At 32.8% G+C, this 23,121-nt stretch overlaps 1 protein-coding gene across 1 annotated transcript in view; it reads right to left on the bottom strand.

The window, feature by feature from the left end:
- LOC105217924 (inactive hydroxysteroid dehydrogenase-like protein 1) overlaps window positions 1-11,563 on the bottom strand; it is a 75,777-nt gene extending 64,214 nt beyond the window's left edge. Inside the window, exon 1 of the transcript XR_008470380.1 lies at window positions 11,403-11,563. The gene's annotated coding sequence lies outside the window, so the exon portion shown is untranslated. The remainder of the gene's footprint in view (window positions 1-11,402) is intronic.
- Window positions 11,564-23,121: the final 11,558 nt, after the last annotated feature.

Below are 23,121 nucleotides of genomic sequence, written 5' to 3'. Positions count from 1 at the left end.
CTTTTTTCCCGATACATTTTAATAGAAATTTGGCAGAATATGCTAAAGGAAACGATTTTTTTTTATTGTAAAGAACGGATAGGTTAACGGTATGGACTATAATATAGTCAGGCTGGTCCAGACCCATAGATGAAATTATGTTTGCACTTTCTTGTGAACGAATATTAGAAAGCAGTTGACTTGGATGTGAATACATCTTTTGGAATTAAAAAAAAAACACTTTATGAACCACCCTGTATATTGCTTCTCATCAGATCCAGTGCAGCAAAGAAACGGAGCAAAAAAAGCATCACAAAGCAAAGGATTAGAAATCTCATAAGAAATGCGTGTTGTTGCTATTATTGTAGCTGTGTTTATACCAGCATTTTGTTGTTGTTGTTGCGCAGCGCCACCAGCAATTGTGCATGTAAAAATATTTAAACGCTCGTCTGCACAAGGCGGCGAAAAATCATAGTGCCACAGTGAAGGACTTGCACAAGGGTTCCTCTGCAGTCGGCAAGGATATACGAGTGTGTGTGTGTGTGTGTGTGTGTGTGTGTGTGTGTGTGTGTGTGCTGGCAGGCACAACGTTTGCCGTGCATGCTCGTATGCTAAAAACAATTGTACGTCCATCCAATGAAGGAGGTTTGCCAAAATTTCAAATGACATTATTTACATGAATGCGATGCATTCCGCTTAAACGTTGCTAACGCTGCATGTTTGTTGCTATTTTTATACCATTTTTACACACTCGCAACATGTTGCACAGTAAGCATAATAGTTTTGTTCACCTAACTGTTGTTTTGTACTACCTAAAACCAAAAGAGTTAGATATTGAATTATATATACCAAATTCCCACATATAACGAGACGAGTTGAAATCCTGAAGTCTGTCTGCCCGTCCGTGTCGAGCGATAACTTGAGTAAAACAAGCAGCAGCTTGGTACAGCTATTCCTCGAATTATTTTATATTGGATATGCCAGTGTCATAGCTGTCAAAATTCCCTTTCATATGACACCAAGATCAGCAAAATCGGTTCAGATTTACCTAAGTTATGCGGAGTTATGTACTGCGCAAGACCTCGAGTAACGTAAATGAAATTACCGGAAATGGATGTACCGGAACCGGAAGTCGAACAATAGAAACGGAAGTAGAGCTAACCAAAAATTGGTGCACCGGTAACAGAAATCGACACGATGAAAATGAAATACCGGAACCGGAAATGGATGTACCGGGACCGGAAGTCGAACAATAGAAACGGAAGTGGAGCTAACGGAAATACCGGAGCTAGAAATATGTAAGTACTGGAACCGGATGTTGAACAACGGAAGCGGAAACAGAGTTTGCAGAACCGGAGCTTGCATTTCCGGTTCCGGTTTTTTAATTTCCGCCATGTCCATTACCGTTGCCCGAGCTGTATATGTGCATAACTCCGGTAAATCTGAACCGATTTTGATGATCTTGGTGTCATATGAAAGGGAATTTTTGACAACTATGACACTAGCATATCCAATTTTTAATATACAAAAATATGCGCGTATGTGAAGAAGTGAAGTCTAAAAATGGTTTATCATTAATTTTGTGTTTCGTTTTTTTCATTTTCATTACGGGGACAGGTTGTTTGAGATATAAAGTAAAATATTTGGCTACATGCGAATGTAGCCCGTCCTTACTTGTTTGTATAAATATTTTTATAGTCGCCGTTAGTCGTTGAGTGTGAGCTTGGCTTGGCCAAGAGTGAGTGAGTTCAATATGAATGTCTAGCAATTACAAGAAAGTAGGGAAAATGTGATTGTTTTTATTCGTGTATATTTAGTTTTTTTTTCGCCAGCGTCGTTGCAGAAATTGTATCAAAATACATAAATCTTTCAAACGAACGCGCGCTGTGGAATGTGGAACGTGTAGATATTTCAATAAATTCTTTAATTTCGATTGCATAAATATTGCAAACGTGGCAGAATTTTCGGTATTAATTGCTTGGTGTGATGCGAAATTTATGCGAAAATAAATAAAAAAAAAATAATTTAATTGCCTAAAAATTTCATAAGACTTAAATTTCAAGCATCCATAGCAGGTTTGTCAGCTACTCACACCTTCATATATAAAATACCTTCAACTATCTCCACAACTGCAATTTTGGACTTTTTCAATGTGTTAACGCCACTTGCCACTTAATGTTGACTTAATGATCTGAAAACTTTTCGATAGCAAGCTTGTTGACTTGCCAGCCAGTGGTGCACAAAAACTATAGAAATTAAAGCAAAGAAAAAAATATAAAAATAAAGTCAACTGCAAACCATGTTCGACCTTAGACAAAGATTAGCCAGCAAATGGTGTAGAAAACTGTGAGTGCTGCAGTTTGCACTCGTGTGTTGGTATATGTGATATATTTGCTTCAAGTGTGAGCTGTGGCTGTGAGTGGAACTACGCTTTATCACAGCGCAGCGTTAATCACAGCTCATTATTTAGAGGGTTTAGTGAGAATTGAGCAATCAAACACTCTGAGGAACATACAAACGTACAAACGCAAGGAAATAGCAAAAATATATAAAATCGAAACCCTTTCACTGCTAGCACTATTACTACATATTTGTATAATTACTCTTCCTCTATTTTGTCTATATATGTATTTGTAGTCTCACCTGTGCTGTAACTGTTCTCAACCAGCATCTCTAAATACTCTCAAAAAATGTGTACTCTATTCGATTAGATACACATATATTCATACATCGTATTCATGTATGTATGTATGTTTGTCAACTTAAACTGTGTCTCCAGTCTTTTTGCTACCTCCATTTCTTATTGTTATCTTCGTTAGACCTTCTCTTACATTGTCTTCTCCTAATATAAACAGCCATAATCCCCAATATGTTGACAGCATTCACTATTTGCAATTTGCAATCTGCAATCTAAAATCTTTGTTGTCTTTTGGGCGAGTGCGAGTATTACTGCAAGTTGTGGATACAAAATGCAAATTTCCATTTTGTTGTCTGTTTATAAATATTTGGCGTTCTAATGCTCTCTCGTGTAGTGCGCTTAATCCATTAAGACTTGTTTTAAGATAAGCAAATGAGTGTCAAATTATTCGGAAGATTTCTTTTTTTTTCACATTTTGATTTCTAAATTGTTGGGCTGGGAAGGGTAGAGTTGCCATAAAATTTTTATTGAGTAAGAAAGTAATTTCGAAGTAACAAAATTGATCGTCCTTTCTCACAATAACGGATTTATGTATTCTTACGAGGTTTTGTTTCATTCTTACCTGAAGTATTTTCATGTAAGTTGAATATTTCTCAAAGTGCTTTCACAAAATACCCAAATTCTATCATTTCATATATTTATTAAATTCTTTAGTGTATTATATATTTTTTTTTACATGTGGCAACTCTATATATAATATATACTGCAGAAAACTTTATGAAATCTCTTTAGATTTGTGTTCATATTGTAAATATATTTGACCTAATCTATTTTTTTTTTATACAAATTTTACAACAGGTGGCAACCCTTATCAAAAATATTTCTTAATGTTTTTTTTTTACTTTTTTAATTATTACGATACCCATTGCGTAGTGTTTTTTTGCTTTCCAAAAAATTTCAAAACAGGTGGCAACCCTTGCCAAAAATATTTCTTAATTTTTTTTTTACTTTTTCGTTACGATACCTATTACGTAGTGTTTTTTTTTGTTTTCCCCAATTTTTTTGACTAGATAATTTCAAACAGGTGGCAACATTTTAATGAAGTGATGCACCTAACAATCCCAAAAATACTCAAATTCATTAAAACTGCTTTATAACACGCGCCAGATTTTCGTTACATTTCAAAATTGTTTACCTTAAATCTATATGGTAACTCTATATTTCCAGTTTTACCCATAATATACATACATATGCACTTATGGTTATAGCTTGGCCCTTTAACTAAAATTGGTTAAAGGGATATAAACCACTTTTGCTCTATTGAGGGCACTTGAGAGCGTACATACTACATGTATGAATATGTGGCAAGAATCTCAATCAACAAAGATGCATAAAGTGCAAGCAAAGAAAATTAAAAGTAAGACACCCCAAGAACGATCTGCAAATGCATTCTAATGAATGCAAATGGCCAGCAATGGTGACAGAGCCATTTTAGACCAAAGCTTGGACACAGCAATGGTTGCAAGAATATACATACATATGTGTATGTGAGTGATTTTCAATGGAGCAATTGTAAAAATTTTTATACGCAAAGAGTGCTTACGAAAATCTTTATGGTTTCATTACAAATGTCATAAAATGCAGTTACTGAAAGTTGATATTTGAATGTGTAGTGTGTGTATGTTGGTGTTGTGGGCAAGTGGCGCCACTGTATGTTCCGTCTTTGGAAAAAATATGCAAATTTGGAGCAACATTTTTGCGATAAAATTTTAAATATAACTTTTTTTGGTTGAAGTATTTTTTACGAAAAATTATAAGTGTGAAAAATTTTAAAATAATTGAAATTTTTGTAAAAAAATATGGTTTGAAAAAAATTAAAAAAAAATATTTGTTTCCGAAAAACAGAAACATTTTCGTAAAATACATTAAAAAAAATATTGTGAAAAAAAATAATAATTTTGAGTATTTTTATAAAAAAAATATTGTTGTAAAAAATTGCAAAAAAACATTTTCGTGAAACAAAATTCGTAAAAAATATTTTGAAAAAAATTGCTTTCGTAATAATATATTACAAAAGACGTTTTAAGTATTTTTATAAAAAATTATTGTTGTAAAAAATTACAAAAAAAATTATTTTCATTAAAAATATTTTTAGAAAACAAAAATATTTTCTTTAAAAATTTAAAAAGAGAAATTCGTAAAAGTATTTTGATAAAAAAAAATTATATTATAAAATATACAACAATAAGTAAAAAATTGCAAAAAAATAATTTTCGTAAAAATATTTTGAAAAAAAAAATAATAATCTTCGTAAAAATATATTACAAAAAAATTTTGAGTATTTTTTATAAAAAATTATTGTTGTGAAAAATTACAAAAAAAAAAATATTTCATAAAAAAATATTTTGAAAAAATAAAATAATAATTTTGAGTATTTATAAAAAAATTATTGTTGTAAAAAATTGCAAAAAAAAAAAAAAATTGAAAACATTCGCAAAAAATATTTTGAAAAAATTGCTTTCGTAAAAATATATTACAAAAAAAAAAAAATGTTGAGTATTTCTATAAAAAAATATTGTAAAAAATTACAAAAAAAAAATATTTCCATTAAAATTATTTTTTGGAAACAAAAATATTTTCTTAAAAAATTTAAATAGAGAAATTCGTAAAAATATTTTGAAAAAAAATATAATTATAAAATATACAACAATAAGTGAAAAATTGCAAAAAAAAATTATTTTCGTAAAAAAACTTTCGTTAAAAATATTTTGAACAAAAAAAAAAATCGTCGTAAAAATATATTACAAGAAAAAATTGTGAGTATTTTTAACAAAAAATTATTGTTGTAAAAAATTACAAAAAAAATATTTCGTAAAAAATATTTTGAAATAAATAATAATTTTGAAAAAATATATAATTAAAAAATAATAATTTTGAAAAAATATATAAAATATGAATAAAATCAATATCATCCAAGTTATGTATATGCTTTAATAATATTAATAATATTTTTTTTTTATTTGCTGTAACTTTGGTAAAATGGTCAGCGGTGGTCGCTAAACATGGCCTAAACTGTCATAACTCAAAAGCAAAATTTTGCCATTTTTGTGGTAAGTGTTGCATGCAACACACATGTTGAAATGGTTAGTGTTAATTTTACAGCAATTAATACACTTTCAGTTACGTAACATAGTTGTTGTTATTGTTAAGCTTTAGTGGCTATATTAGAGACTAATGAAGCGTAAAGCATATATTATATAAAGGGTGACTTAATAGGATTATTATTAAAACAATTTTAAAGTCTTTAAAGTTATTTTTATAAGCAAATCCGCTTCGAACAAACTAACATTTAAGCTAAAATATTTATTTCTACAATTAAAAGTACAACAAACTCGCTCAAACCCACACTAAACACCCTTTAACCACAATGAAGTTACTCCAATGTGCCTGTGTGTGTGGCGCCGCAAATCACCAGTCAACACAACGACCACGTGTGCCCACAAACTAAACACCGCGTCCAAACAAGTAAACAAGCGTATAGCACGTGCTTGCCGCGCCACACAGACACATCATGAAACATGCGCGCTACAATGCTAAATGCTCTCGCCAATTACTCGCGCACAGACCCATACACACCGACAAAACAATCCATCCTTTGACCACCCACACCCAGGGGCTCTCTCCCATCAGTCGGTAGATGCATTGCAGTCCCACAGCATGTCTTGTTTGTCCTCTGCATTTGCAGCAGCTCCTCACCTCACCGCGTGCAAATTCAATTTTTATTTATTACCTACCCAACCGACCAGGCCAAAGGACACAGACCGCACACCGCCACGATTGCAAGTTGAGCGTCCGAACAAGCCACAGCGCTGTGGAGAGAAGAGAGGCAAAGCAAGCAGGGTCGTCGGCAAACAGTGACAGCATCGGCCAAGTCCACTTGGCGAAAAAATGTGTAGCACTCGATGGATTCCTTTGGAACTGGAGTAAGTAGCGGGTTGTAAGTTGTGGCATCAGGAGACAGCGAAAGATAAATACAAGTCGCGAAACATCCGCAAGATGCCAGCAAAGCAGCTAACGGCACACAATACTTACTGGCAATAAGATGTTGATGAAAGTTTGAGTGCCGAGCTGATGAAAGCGTTGCAAAAAGTCGGGGAGACTTTGTCAATGCGTAGGCATCAGCGATATGAGTACTTCAAAGACATATAAATATGTATTTTCTCGTATGTATGTTTGGGTTCTGCTTTGTTTTATGCCGCAGTCGTAAATGTATTAGTTTAAGAAAATTTGGCAAACGGATCACGTGCTGCTTTGACTGAAGAAAGTGCGAGTTTGAGGTTAGATTTGTACCAAAAGGAGTGCATATGTTAGGGGAAATGCTTAAAGATGAATGTAAGTGATTGAAAAAAGCATTCAGGGTTTGCAAAAACAAATGTTGCGGGGATTTAAGTAGCAAAGTGAAAGGCAAAATTATAAAAGAACGGTTCTTTTAAGCTCCCAAATGGACTGCAATATAAAATCGGACTGCTTATAGACCTCGGAGAAAATTTTTTCCAGTGATTTTCTTTTTATGTTCATTAATCGATTCGTCGACTTTTCCAGAGCTAATATATTGCTTTCGCAATCACTAAATAATTTCAGCTAGAGTAAGGAGACCGTTGACAGCTCTTTAGGTAACATCAACCTGTTTTCTCTCTAATGTTAACCTATTTGGCGGCTATTGCTAACCTATTCAAAGTTCCCTGATGTTTAAGGGCGATAAATTTTCTTATATTCATAATTTTTTTAATGTAAAAAAAGTGTAGATTCTCATAACGTCATAATTAGTCTGAATAGGAAAAAGTTCATGAATATAATTTCGAAATTACATATTATTTTACATAACAGCCTAATAAAATTGAGTGATCCCTAAAGTTTCTGTAGAAGAAAAAAATATTATATACCATTACCTAACCTAAAAATATTTTACAACTCATGAGGTATATATGTTCAAAGATTTGAAAATAATTGAAATTTTAGTAAAAAATTATAATAATGAGTATTTTTTTATAAAAAATTATTGTTTGTGAAAAAATAAAAAAAAATATTTGTTTCCAAAAAACAGAAATATTTTTGTAAAATACATTAAAAAAAAATATTTGAAAAAATAATAATAATTTTGAGTATTTTTATAAAAAAATTGTTGTCAAAAATTGCAAAAAAAATATCTTTGTAAAAAAAATTCGTAAAAATTATTTTGAAAAAAAAATTCCTTTCGTAAAAATATATTACAAAAAAAATTTTGAGTATTTTTATAAAAAAATATTGCTGCAAAAAATTGCAAAAAAATTATTTTCATATTAAAAATATTCTTTGGAAACAAAAATATTTTCTTAAAAAATTAAAATTATTGTTTGTAAAAAAAAAAATATTTTTGTAAAATACTTTAAAAAAATATTTGAAAAATAAGAATAATTTTGACTATTTTTATAAAAAAATTATTGTCGTAAAAAATTGCAAAAAAAATATTTTCATATTCAAAATATTCTTTGGAAACAAAAATATTTTCTTAAAAAATTTAAATTATTGTTTGTAAAAAAAAAAATATTTTTGTAAAATATTTGAAAAATAATAATAATTTTGAGTATTTTATAAAAAAATTATTGTTGTAAAAAATTGCAAAAAAATATTTTCGTAAAAAAAATTCGTAAAAAATATTTTGAAAAAAAAATTGCTTTCGTAAAAATATATTACAAAAAAAATTTTGAGTATTTTTATAAAAAAAATATTGTTGTCAAAATTGCAAAAAAAAAATTATTTTCATTAAAAATATTTTTTGGGAACAAAATATTATATAATAATAAGTTTTGGGAACAAAAATATTTTCTTAAAAAATTTAAAAAGAGAAATTAGTAAAATATTTTGAAAAAAATATAAAATATAAAACAATAAGTAAAAAATTGCAAAAAAAAATAATTATCGTAAAAATATATTACAAGAAAAAATTGTGAGTATTTTTAATAAAACAATATTGTTGTAAAAAATTGCAAAAAAAATATATTTCGTAAAAAATAAAGGGAAATTTTGTTTTTTGGAAAATATATTTATTCATTTGTCTACAGTAAAGTTGTCGCCTTCAAAATAGTCGCCTTCCGATATGATGCACTTCTTAAACTAATTTTTTGAGATAGCCTTTGGCTCTTTCAGTGAGTTCTCGTATGCTTGTAAGAAGACAGCCCTCTAAGGCTTTTGGTTTATTTATAGTATTGTTTTTGGCCAAGAATACACGAACAAGTAACGAAGTGTGAGCTTTTAACAAACGAAAATCGCAAAGCTCATAAAAACAGATCTAACCATAGCGGCTGCTACAGACAAAGTAAGCCAGCTGTGCAAATTGTATCGTACTTCAGGGACTTCAAATTTGACCTCGGAAATTTTAAATTCCCGTTATTTTTGAACACACCTTGCTTGTCGTACAACTAGTAGTTTGAACCTAGTTTAATTTTACAAAAATAATGCAATTTCTTTTTTTTTCAAATTTTCTTCAACAGTTAGCTTTCATTATAATTCTCTAATAATTTAAATCCATCTTATTTTAACACTTCTTTGCAAAAAATCTATTTATCAAACTACAAAATTAACTTTACCGTGTACATATTTTGTCATTCTCACTGGAAACGTAATGGGGTAGTGAGAGTCACGGAGCAAAATAAAGAGAGAGATAGAGCGGCAACGAACTGCATGCATGGGGATTTTGAGGAGAATGAGACAACGTTGGGTTAAGTACAAACCAATTTGCGACTATTTTGCTTTTGGACTTGTTTGTTTTGGCCACATACGACAATGCACTGTGCACGAACAACAAATACAATAAGAACAACAATGCGCAACGATGGCGCAACGCGATGATGACGCGCCAACAACAACGCCGACGACCGACTACCGATTTGGCCGACTACGCAAGGCGACTTGTGACTGCGACAGCGGCCGGCCGTTTGCTGTTTGCCGTTTGGCAGGCCAAACCGAAACAAACCGAGCCATGGCACGGCAGTCGTCAGTCAGTTGGCCAACAAAGTAGCAGCAGCCAACAACGTGTGGTGTGCTTGCTGGCACCGAAAGTGGCGGTGTGCCCTTCGGGCGATTTTCTTGGATCGCAAACGCATCCAAGAAAATCGCCAACACGGCAGCCAGAAAAATACGGGCAGCAACAGCAGCAACACACTAAATACAGGAGAAAAAAAAATCGACGAAAATAAAATAAAATATATTTCGTCTTCATTGTTTGGCGATTCATTTTTATTTTGCCACAATCTCTGGCCAAGAGCAGCTGTTGGAAGTGATGTGATGATGTTGTGATGGTCCAAGAATTAATACAAACACACAGTGCTGTGCAAGACAGCAACGTAGCGTTGTTGAGTGTGTGTGCTGGTGTGTTGCTTATTGGCGATGACAATTGCAGCACTTGGCCAACAACTCAAAATGTCATCAAGAAATATCAGTGAAGTGGCAAAGAATATGATGGCAACGGCCAGCAATCGCACACACACACCTTCAATGGTGGAACGTGCCGATGATTAGCCAAATCCAACGTTGGCCAACAGACTATAAGAAGACAACAACATACAACATCAACACTGGCAGTGATCGTGGCCAAAAACAACAGTCGCTCGAGTTTAGACCAGTGAGGAGTTTTCCAAATGCCAACCGGAAACCAACGGAAGTGCTATTGACCGACTTTGACAGTTGCCAATCAGCGGTGGTGCGGTGTGCTGGTGCCTACGTACAACCAACTACCAACAACAACCGGGAAAGTAGCAATTAAAATAAGAAGAATACGTCCGTCTCAATCATGCAGCTGCCAATAGTGCGCGTCGCACGCCAACAGATGCGCACGTTGATTGCACGCACGCATCAGACGGCAACACTGCCACAACGGTACGCTGTCGATAGTAACGGTTCAATTGAGTTTGCGTTAAAATGGAACTGGTGGAGTGCCGAGTAATTAAGAACCCTAACAACACAGTGCTACCCCTGCACCTGGCTGATAAAAAGGAAAGGAGCAGGCAGCTGCTGGCTATAACCCAAAAAATCCATTGTTTCACTTTTATTTTGGCAACTGACAACGCCAAATTATGAAGTCGCCGCGTTGTGTTTGCAAAATGTCAACACCACATCAAGCCCAGCTAAGCCGAGTCAGACGTCCATGTGCAGTACACTTCAGCACTGGCCAATTGGCTGCCCTTTGAAGCATTGCAGGCACATATAAAACTGGCGTACGCGCTGACGGCTGCACACGCGCGGCTCACAAGTGAACAAGGCTGGAAATTATGAGCAACATAGTTTTCGAAAATATTTAAAAACATAAAATCTAAAATAGTTAAACACAAAATATGCAATTCAACGTTAATGCAATTAGTGGACTTTCAACGTATTAGCGTAGTTTGCGATTAAAGTGCTTAAACAACAACAACAAAAATTAGTCGTTTAGTCTACACTCATATGAAATTATGTAATAATAATGTAAATGTAATTATAATTCATCGTTTAAAAAAGACAATTACATAACTAAATACGTGTAGTGAAACTAGAACAAACATATAACGGTAAATAACTTTAAATAATTCATATGTGCAATATAATCATAAAAAAGTAATAATTTTCGAGTGAAAATTTATTATAAAATAAAAAATATTAAAAAAGTAAAATTATTAATAATCAATATTATATACAAAAATATATAAAATATATAAACTTCAAAACTTACATACTCGTATTATAATCAGCTGTAAAGCATACATTTACTCACATTATCGCAACGAACATGGTGCAAAATCGGTGAATTGTCGCGTACACAGTTATCGGTGGCGATTTAAATATCGAAATGTACACACTGAAAACAACGGTATCAGCAATTCGCCCACAGTAGTCGAATGGAATTTCCTGAAACAACAAAAATATCAGAATTCTGGTGAGTACAATAATATGCAAGTGTAAAATAAGTTTTAGAAAAGTAAAAATTTAGATTATAAATAAGGAGTACTTTTGAAAATATTCTTTCCTTCGATAACAAAAATTTTATTTTTTAATTTAAAAATTTTATATTAAAATTCGCTAGAGTTAGTTAACAGAAATTCGATATAAAATTTGAAAAAATAGAAATATTTTTTTTATTGAAATGGTGGACTGTAACGTAATAAATATTTATGTTCCAGCTTTCGTAAGGCTTTTCGTCATATTTTTGAAAATATTCTTTCCTTCGATAACAAAAATTTTATTTTTTAATTTAAAAATTTTATATTAAAATTCGCTAGAGTTAGTTAACAGAAATTCGATATAAAATTTGAAAAAAAAAGAAATATTTTTTTTATTGAAATGGTGGACTGTAACGTAACTAAATATTTATGTTCCAGCTTTCGTAAGGCTTTTCGTCATATTTTACATAAGATACTGGCTCAAATCAGCTTGTCTTGCCTTGTGAGCGATCCAAAATGAATTGCAGTGTATTAAAAAGTACCAAAGACAGTTAAGTCGAAGCTTTATTTATATTGAAATTTCTGAATATTTGAAATTTCTGCTTGACGGCCCAACTTAATGGAAAAAGGAGATTTCAAACAAAAACGCAGTTATGTGTATCAAGCAGAGTTTACAAAGAAAATCTGTGTTGAAGCAATATTTTAACGAAAAGTTTTCAAGAATTTGTGTTTCGGAAAATTTCAGTAAAAAATGAAATGATTTCGAAATTATAAGAAAAAAAGCTTTCATAGACTTCAATGCATAAAAAGTTCAAAAAGTATTTTAAAAATAGAGTGGAACTTCTCTAACTCGAATCACCATAATCGAGTTAGAGAGACTTCGAGTTATAGAAATATGCAAACAATTTTTTTTTTTAAGCTGTGAAATATAGATTTTTGTATTATGCCCTGGTCGAAAAGTTCGCTTTATGGAATGAAATTTGTATGAAAGTTGCCTTCTATTGCCAATTCAAAAGTTCGAGTTCTGGAAGTTTCACGGTATTACATATGAAAAATTAAATCGAATGACTAGGCATCTCCTTGCTGAGATCTCAACTACGGACTAATACAAATTTTTCTCTAATAGCCAATAACAAACCTCTGAGCAAATTTCTGTCCTCGCAAGGGTTCTCAAAAATAGTCAAATAAATTCATCATTACACAGCCACACGAGTAACCAGCGACCCCGAAAACAAGTTTCAACCGATTCTGATGAATTTTTCAAAAAATAGTCCACCATATTGAATCTGCCATTTTGAATGTTGAAAAATCGACACCGAATTCGTATCCAGAGACTGCGAAAACCCCCGAGTAGCGAGTTTCGATGAATTTAAAAAAACGCTGTTCAAGATATTGGGTTTTCGAGGTTATGTCAAAACCCTGATCTGTTGAGGTTAAATGGACCTCGGATGCGGATTCAGCGACCCCTAAAACATAAAAAACACAACAGGAACATTTTTTTTTTTTGGCTAAATAACACAATAATCGACTTAAATGTTCTAAGATTTTCCATTTTAACGTTTACTTAAAAAATACAATATTTCCATAATTTTTAATTTTTTTCTATATAAAAGAATCAGAATTTTATATTTAACTGAACTGTACTTGCAGAAAAAGTAATTCGAAATTATTGTATTTTTTTAATCTCAAAAATATAAATCACCCGATTTATGACTGATTGGCATTCAAAACACATATGGTGATTGAGAACCGTTACTAAACTGTTGATGTCGGAATTCCTTCAAATTAATTTTATTTTACACATTTTAATAGTTGCTGAAAAGCCCTGTAAATATTCTTTAGAAAAAATAATCAAAGAATTTATACAGTCATATTTTTTTCAAAAACATGGAACTGCATGTGTGAAAAAACACTAGTACACATGTTTAAAAAAATACATATGCCTGTGCAGTATAAGTACAACTAAGCAGAAGAGCACGCCAATTTGGCGCCGTAATAAATATTTATTTCGCCATATGACGCCTCGACAAATGTTATGCATTTGCCGCTGTAATAAATTTATAAACGCATCGAGCGTTGAGCGTGGCTGAGCTGAGAGTACTCTCTCCGTCCACTATTTGGAGCTGCAGAACTAAAAAATACCGTAAGAAAAATGTTATCATAAAGGCTTCAAATATTCAACGAGCAACTGGTTATATTAAAGACTTAATAAATAAATCGCAAACTTAATTTATTTGTAGATTAATACACAACAAAATTAAATTAAGAGTTTGACAATAAATATGTATTTGCATATATACACTCATAAATATTCTCTTTGAAAGTCAAAAAATGCGAGGGTGTGTTGTGTTCTTGTGATTGTTGCTGCGAATATGCATGAACGAATTGTTGTTGTCTTATACGAAATACAACGCGATGGAAAGCGAAATTTACATAAAACCAAAATTTATTATTACAACTTGTGTTGTTATTGTTTTAATAGTGAAATTTTTTTTAATGTGCTCTGAAAACGGGGCGTATGAGTGATATTAAATCAAAAATATTACTCATACGCCATGGTGGACAGCGCATTGCACTGAATAGGCTTAATATAGAGAATATAATAGAAGACAATACTGTTTAGCTAAGTATTACTTTCTTACATGAAACTGTGAAAAGGATGTTTTTAATATTATTTATAATAAAGGGGTTACGCCACCCAGAACGCATGAAAATCGTATGGATTTTTTATACCCTGAACAGGGTATATTAAGTTTGTCACGAAGTTTGTAACACCCAGACGGAAGCGTCGGAGGCCCTATAAAGTGTATATATAAATGATCAGTATGTTGAACTGAGTCGATTTAGCCATGTCCGTCTGTCTGTCTGTCTGTCTGTAGATATACGAACTAATCCTTCAGTTTTTAAGATATCGCTTTAAAATTTTGCAGATGTTATTTTCTTTTCAAGAAGCTGCTCATTTGTCGAACTGCCGATATCGGACCACTATATCATATAGCTTCCAAACAATCTGAACGATCGGAATCAAGGGCTTGTATGGAAAACTTCCGTATTTTACTACATATCTTTACGAAATTTGGTGTGAGTCATTGTTCGTAGAAATAATTTAATCTCCGAAAAAATTGTTCAGATCGGTTCACTATAGCATATAGCTGCCATACAAACCGAACGATCGGAGTCAATGGCTTGTATGCAAAATTTTCGCATTTAACGTGGTATCTTCACGAAATTTGGCACTGATCACTGCTTAAGGTAATAATATAATCTTCGAAGAAATTGTTCAGATCGGTTAACCATATAACCTTCATGTTTCTAGCTAACAAGCCGGCTAAAAAGAATTAATACAATTTTTTCTTTTTTTTTACTTACTTTTTCTTACGCCTTTAGATTTGCTTAAACACATAGTTACTAAAACAAATGCTTCGGTACAGCCGAAGTTAACGTTTTTTCTTGTTTTGAATTTCTTTTACAAAACTATTTCAGATAGGACTTCTTTATAAATATTAAAAAAAAAAATGTTTTTAGTTAAAAATAGCAGAGATATAACCATTGACGTGAATCAATTTTTCCAGATTACTGCTTGATGGTGTACATGATTTCCATTTCAATTTTTGTTTAAAACTAGTAAAATAATATTTTTCTTAAAAAGTGATAAATTTTGAACAGAGTAACGTGGCCGTTTTTAAAAAAAAAACAATTTTTTACGCAATTGAAATTTTGATTTTATATTTTGGGCTAAAATTCCTGTGTAAAAAACTCGATCAAAATTTTTAAAAATATTTAATCTCACATCACTCTGTGAAAAATCGGTTAAGCAAGTTGTATTTTAATTTTCAAGTCAATCAGTATAATTGTTTTTGAGTTATGGTATACACGATCTCGAAAAATGTGGTTTTGAGAAAACTGTGAAAGAAGAAAAAAATGTACTACGGTCCCACCGCGCTGACATCTAATGATCATAACTTTCATAATTATGGAGACATTGTTTTCGGAGACATCTCAAAATACTCGTTAGAATATACACTTTGATATTAAGCAAAAAAATATTTTTATGAAAATCGAAATTCGTAACCCTTTAAGTCAATATAACAAATTAATCCATAACTTAACGAAATTTGTCTATATTATATAAACAAGTCTTATCTGCAACACTTTCACAGTATTTCAGTGTGCTGTCGCGGTATTTAATTGTTTCCAAAAAATCTTATTGGCATAGAATTGCCACCTATTGAACTAAAACTACTTCCATTTATTTATTATATTTTTAATATTTTATTTTTTATTTTTATAAATTTTATTTAATTATAATATTTACAATTTCTCTTTTAATTATTTAATTTATATTAACTTATCCTATTTTCTATAATTATATTTTTTTTTATTATATGTATATTTCATTTATATTTATTTAAATGCCATTTTGTATTTATTTTTATTTTCCTTTTATTTTTTTTTAATTTATCTATTTAATTTTAAATTTTTATTGTTTATTTTTTCATTTATTTATATTTGAATTAAATTTTATTTCTTAGTTAATTCTCATTTTTTTTATATTTATTTTTTATATTATTATATTTTTTATTTTTATATATTTTATTTTATTATTAAATTTATAATTTCTCTTTTAATTATTTAATTTATATATACTTAATATATTTTCAATAATTATATTTATTATTATTATATATTTAATTCATATTTTTTTATTTATTTTTATTTTCCTTATATTTATTTTTTAAATGTATCTATTTAATTTTTGATTTTTATTGTTTATTTTTTCATATATTCATAGTTTAATTACTTTTTCCTCCTTAATACGCATTTTATTTTTTTTAATAGTTAAATTTTATTTAAAAATATGGTGAAATAATAAAATTTATTTTTATTTTTCCCAAACTGCAAACCAACTAAGTAATTACTCAAACTGCTTATTATTAAATGCAGCGTAACTAATGTCTTACAAGCGAAATTTTGTTGGCAGCCAGAATTTATACGCCATTAAAACAATTAACAATTTGGAAGAAAGCCTCAGAAGCAGTCACAGCCAAGCGGGAGAAACTGACACACACCTCAGCTACTCAAATTACATAAACAATTAGAAGTACAAACAAAAGCAAACTCAGATGAGGCTACATAGCCACTACTACCAGCTAGTAATTAGCATCCTTCGTGCTGCATTAGTCCGTTGTCGCTGCTTTCGCGAAGACAAATTCACATTTAAGTAAATTAAGTGAATTCATTGGCGGCACAAGTTTAATTGCGCAGGAATTTGAGAAATGCAGCGTGGCAAATGATATCTCTCACAAACGCTTCGGAGCTTTTGTTGTAATGCATAGCGAGTTGTAGGCAAAGGATGTGCTGGAGCTTGTGAATTATTGCTGACATGGAATGTAGAGTGTGTAGAGGAAAGCACCGTTATTCAAATATGTAGTAGATTGCATAGGTTCAGCAATTGTAAAAATAACAAAAAAAAAAAAAATGAAATAATTGATTGTGTTGAAAAAAAAATTAAAAGGATTGAACAAAGGAAGTGCCGATGCTTTTGGTCCTTACATATTATTTTTACAATCGCCAAATATTGCACTCCTTTTGGAATATTTTTTCAACATTCCACACTTTGTTCCAGCGCCAATTTTCGCATTCACTGGTGACACAAACAATGTGTCGGACATCCTGCCGAAATAATTCTTCAGCAGCTTTGCACATTCCTTCTCGCTGATATATATTTTTAACAAACAATTTTAATTCTTTGCATTTTTTTGCGCCGGAAATTGGCAACTTAGTCGTGTTTTCCTGTTCACTTGTCACAGTCTTGTGCGGCTGCATATGCTAGCCTTCAGCGATTTCTATTTTTTTTTATTTTTTCTTCTCAACGCCGGAAAATGCTGGTCAGTTCGAACTTCGAAGCTGCGCTCACATCTACTAAAACAGTTAACAGTTGCAACGTTCTCCGTATTTTCTCTTTATCATTTCCGCCTCATTTTCTGCGACGCGTTACATAAGGCGGCGAGAAAAAACTGCTAGCCATTCGGATTCAGATTTATGGCCTGCAATCGGTGTCAGTTTTATTGATAGACCAAATGGATATGGCTTACAGTTGAATGAGTTGCCACACGAAATTTATCGCTTTTTAACAGCTGAGATGCCAAATAAACATAGATATTAAAAAATAAAATAAATAATACAAAAAAATAAAAAATACATAAAATTGAAAAAAAACAAAAATCAGATAATTTCTTGAGATAAACAAATAATAAAATATATAAATAATTCTAAGCTTAAATTTTCATTTGGTCACAACACACATAAATAATGTGCATTTGCATAATTATTGTATGGCATTGCTGCTTTGATGCATTTATTTTAATAGCCGCTGCCATGAGGCCACAAAGGCACCACAAACTGTGCGCTGCGGTCATTAAAATGAAAAATTCGCAAATTACAAATCAAATTCATACTTTAATTTGCACTGCAGTTGTATGGTGTCTGTCCACGGTCGACGGTCTGTTTGTGTCGCAATTTATTACCATCACAAAGCGCAAATGCAGACAATGCTCTCACACCGCGCCTCTCCTCTTTTTTTATGTCTAAATTGTGTAGGCGAAAATGTGAAGTTATTATTTTCGATAATTTCATTGCTTTGTGTCTGTGTGTGGACACTGCTGCGCGCTCGACTTAATGTCCTTCGGCCGTCGCCTGACGCCTGAAAACTTTTGCATCGGCCCCCACTGCATCCTTTCTTTGCTGCTTTACTAATTTCTCATGCTCCCTTTTGGACCGCTTAAGTGATTTGCATATTTTTGCACTTTGGCTTTGACTCCCTGCAACCGCTCTCTCTCACTCTCTTTCAGATCATTATTGCTTTCATAAACGATTTTTCATTTTCTTAAAAATTATTACCAAGTGTTGAAAACAACAACACTGCAGTATTGTTGTTGTTGTTTTTAGGTTTAAGCGATTCTTAAAAAATATTCAAAAAAAATCTTAAAAAAATATTGTAAAGCAAATAAGAAAGAATTATGGCTTTGTTTATGCTTTTCAGTTTTTTATATATTTTTTGTGGTTTTCCGCTTCTTTTATTGTTGACCGCCGAAGTTTTAGTTTCTGATTTAATGTGTGGGTCAGTTTGCTTGGTCAGCACGGCACAGTGTTCGATTTTCGTTGTTTAATGATATGAAAAATAACCGAAAAACCACAGATTGGTAATTTTAGAATTATTTTTGATTTTAGCAAGAAGACCTAACCTCACATTTCTCATAAAAATAATTATTTTATAGCGCAATGATTTAATTACTCATAAATACGGATATTGGTTAAGGCAGAATACAAATCGTAGCACAAAACGATGTTATTAAAAAATGAGAGTAAAATCCATAGATTTGTGGTTGCTTGAGATCTTAAAGTACTTCTAGGTTAGGTAAAGTTAGTCTGGCATGCGGCAATGCCACGCATATACCAGTTTTGGTGCTTAGCGATACCAGATGGAGTTCGGTTAGTGTAAATACTCTTTCCTAATGACAGCTTTCTAATATGTCTGTCTTTTGCAGAACTTAAATAACTGAGTACTTGTAGAACTGACTTCGTTATGAAGAGAAACTATTTCACGGAAATCACTACCAACTTCCAAGAAGGGTTCAACGAAGCACATAATATCCTAATATTAGAACTTTAGCTAGCTAGCTTTATATAGCTTAGAATTGGAAGAAACAAAGAATCAAGGTCCATTTGTTTTAAAATTGGGAATTTCGAGAATTCTAAATATATAAAATTAAAATTTTGAGAATTGAAGAATTTATAAAATTAAGTTTAGGCTTCTTTCATGAGACCATGGAGCCGATTCCAATATTTCGGAAACCTTTGATCATAAATTTGGTCAATATAAAAGAGAGACAAATGGAGCCTCAGTAGCAGAATGTGGCAATGAAATCCAATAAATAAAGATAAAGATGTAGAGCCTTCGCCAAAAAGATGATAGGCAACAATAATGCTCAAAAGAGATGCAAGGCAATCATTTTCCAACTTAACCTAGAAAAATTAAAAAAAAAAATATTGAGAAAATTGAAAATTTCTATAGAAAATTCGGCAATCAACACACTGTGTCTCAAAAAAATAACAACAACAACAATAATTTTTACAAAATTTATCTGTTATTGCTTATGGAAATCGAAATGTGACGCTTTAGTGGTTTTGCTATGAGTAAACGCTGGCCTTAGGCGATAAAAAAATTGCGCATGCGACAGTGCGTATGAGTAACAATGTACTCTATGAACAGTATACGCTCTTGTTAAGCCTCTGTTTGTTTGCAATTGCTCTATATGCTGATATACATATTTACTACATATGTATGATTGTTTGTACACAGATTCACCATAATCACTGCAGTGATGCTTTGAGAAGTCTGCAATTTGTAGCGCCTATGAGTCTACTGCAGCATTTTACTTGGCTGACAAGTCACAGAGGCGACAACAACAACAACAATGCAGTAAGCAAATAACGCACAAGTGTGCCGCAACTAGCAAGAACTTCCACGACTTCATTCTTCATAACTGCCATTACGCGAACACATGCGGGGCTGCCAAGAAACGCGCTGGCATTTCGTGTGTGTGTCGCTGACTGCCACAACCAGCAAGCGCAAATAACGAATTTTTAAAAATTTCAACACACACACATACAACTCACATATATGACTTCGCTGGCAAGCTAAATCTTTGCATCTAAAACAAATGCCGCGGCAGAGAATCCTCTCCTCCTCCTGAAATATTTTTTATTTGCCGCTGCTTATTTGGTTTCTCGCCAGTAAAATGTAAACATTATACGCCAAGAAATGTCAGAGTGCAACGCCGAGATTTATGTTACTACGAAGACACACACACACACATGTGCGCTGCACAATTTGGCAGCTGGAGCAGGCAACATGCAGGCTGCTGTCGACGCGGCGAGAAAACAATAAAATACCGGAAAAGTTGAGGGAAGCGCAGCAGGGAGTGGGGAGGAAAGTGATGTGAAGAAAACAATAAACATTTCGCGGAGAATTAGAGAATTACTCTTGGATTGTTTGTGTATGCGTGTGCACGTGCTTAATCACAACAACGAATTTCTTGGCTCCTGCCACCACAAACTTGGCCAAATGGCGTTCGCACCAAAACAGCCGCAGCCTCAAACTCAGCGCCAGCAACAATAACACCAGCAACAGAACCAAGAGTACTACTCACTGCCAAGAGCCAGCATCACAGCAGCCGCTTCCGTAGCGTTTCTTCGCGCCTCATCTTTTTTGGCAAGCACGTTAAGTGCACGCGCCCGAACTGCGTGCGTCGCTCATAAAATTCATTCATACCGCGCCTGCGGCAGGCATACAGCCAATGATGACAGCATCTTCGACCGCTGAACGCTGATCGCCTGGTCGCTGTTGGCTACACGCCGCGCCGCCACTGTTGGCTTGTCTATTCATTTTTCTTGGCAAGTCCTTTTGGCAAGCGCCGCCAGAAGCGCCACAGCAACGCCTTCATAATCCAAATGCTGCGCCGTGAAAGTCGCATTCGCGTGCCGCACACTCTAAGCAACAACAACATTCTTATGGCCAGATTTTTATTGTTTTTTAATTTGCGCTTTAAGTTGTTTGATAATTGTTTACGCACATTTTTGACGACTTGCCCAGTTGGACACGCGTCCAACGCGGATGCTGCCGCTGCCATTGCGTTGGCGCGCTGATTGTTTATTGGCAGCGCTCGACATTCGGTCAGCATTTCACATCGCATGCGACCAAAACAAAAGAAAACAGCTCCTGTTGTATGCGCGCACGTGTGCAACAAGCGGCCACCGCGTGCACCGCGCACTTAACGCTGGTGGCAGTTGCGCTCCTTGCGACAATGTAGTGACGCTCGAACAGGTGTCTTGTAGACAACTCAATATTATTATTATTGTGAATATTGAGGATTTGAGTTGTTTGATTGCTGCATAAGCGCGCTTAGACGGCGGCGCGCGGCAAGGCTGTTGCTGTTCATTCACCCTGTGCACAGTTCAGCCAGTTGGCAGCTTTAGTTGGCCACAATGACCAGCGGTGTATGTAAGTGGTATGTTGAAGTGGGCTCGCGCATTTATTGGCTATCATACAAATATTTTCGCCGCTTTTGAGTTACGTCCTGACTTGTTATTGTTGTTGATTTCATTTCATTCGATTTGATTTTCATTTGGCATTTATCTTGTTGTCATCGTTTTTGCTATTATGACCGCCAATAAAGTGATGACGTCGTCTTGGCAGCCAGTTAATATTTAATCTTTGCCAAATTTTTCTCTTTGTTGGATTTATTGGTGAAATCACTTGTTTGATTGGCACACGTTTCCATTGCGTTGGTGTCAGCGTCCGCTTGGGTGTCCCGTGTTGACGTTTGCTGACAAGCATAGTGAAAGTTTAACAAATCTTTTTGACAATTTATGTTGCAAAGGCTGTGTGAATTGCTATTGGTGTTTGTTGAAGAAAAAATAAAGTTTTATTTACAAATTTCAATTCATGTATTCACTAAACTTCTGACTTCCTTGCGTTCGTGTAATTTTTGGGTTCTACGAACCATTTAATTTAGGTTAGTTAACACGAAGTGGATGTCGTGAAAATAATTAAGTGAATAATGACAACGGGTCAGTGAGATTCGTATAATATTTCGGTAATAGAATAGAATTGTATTCCCTATTCTTAATTAATACTTACGTAACTTTAATGTTTTTGTAATGTGGAAACCTTAGGTGGGTTTCAGAGGCTGAAAGCAGAGGTATTTATACGATTTTATTTTTAACATATGCAATCATATATTTCACTCAAACGATTTGACACCTCATCTCCCATGACGTGTAAAAAAAGTTCTTGCGGTGAACATCATAACTCATGATTGGTTCATTCAAAATCAATAAACCAAAAATATTTCGATAGCATATGGATAAATCTAGTTAATGAACGAAGGAAAAAATAAAATATTGAAATTTGAATTTTTTACAGATTTTTAACCAAAAAGCTCACTTTTTTCGTCAAATTTTCGCCATATATTGGCTCGAAAAAAATAGTTGTAAGAACAAAAAAAATTCTTCGTTCATTAACTAGTTGAAAAATTTAGTTTTGAGATAAACACGTTTAAAGTTTTACATTCACACTGACGTGGCCTGATGGTCGGAACTTCCAAAGCGTATATCTCTTAGAATATTACTCTGATTGTTTTGATATTTTTGGATAATATTTTAAACATATTTCGCTATTTAAAAAGACAAAAAAAAATTAAATGTTGAAACCACCTTTAAGAAGAACCACAATTTTAAGTTAAGATCCACTACTCTATAGGGACACTGTTAGATTCAATCTCTTTTATTCAATATTTTTTATTGAATTTTAGAGTGTCACTATGGAGTAGTGGACCTTAACTTAAAAAAGTTTAAAGATACAATTTCAAGTATAAAAAACATCATGCATTAGTTCATTATTTCTGCCAGAGCAAAATAGTTTCAAATATCGTTCGTCCGAGATATTTTCATAGCCAACAACATCTTTGAATATTTCATGGATTATTTAAT

The sequence above is a fragment of the Zeugodacus cucurbitae genome, chromosome 3, assembly GCF_028554725.1.
Source record: "Zeugodacus cucurbitae isolate PBARC_wt_2022May chromosome 3, idZeuCucr1.2, whole genome shotgun sequence".
Taxonomy (NCBI): domain Eukaryota; kingdom Metazoa; phylum Arthropoda; class Insecta; order Diptera; family Tephritidae; genus Zeugodacus; species Zeugodacus cucurbitae.
This window is presented reverse-complemented; position numbering and strand designations above follow the sequence as displayed.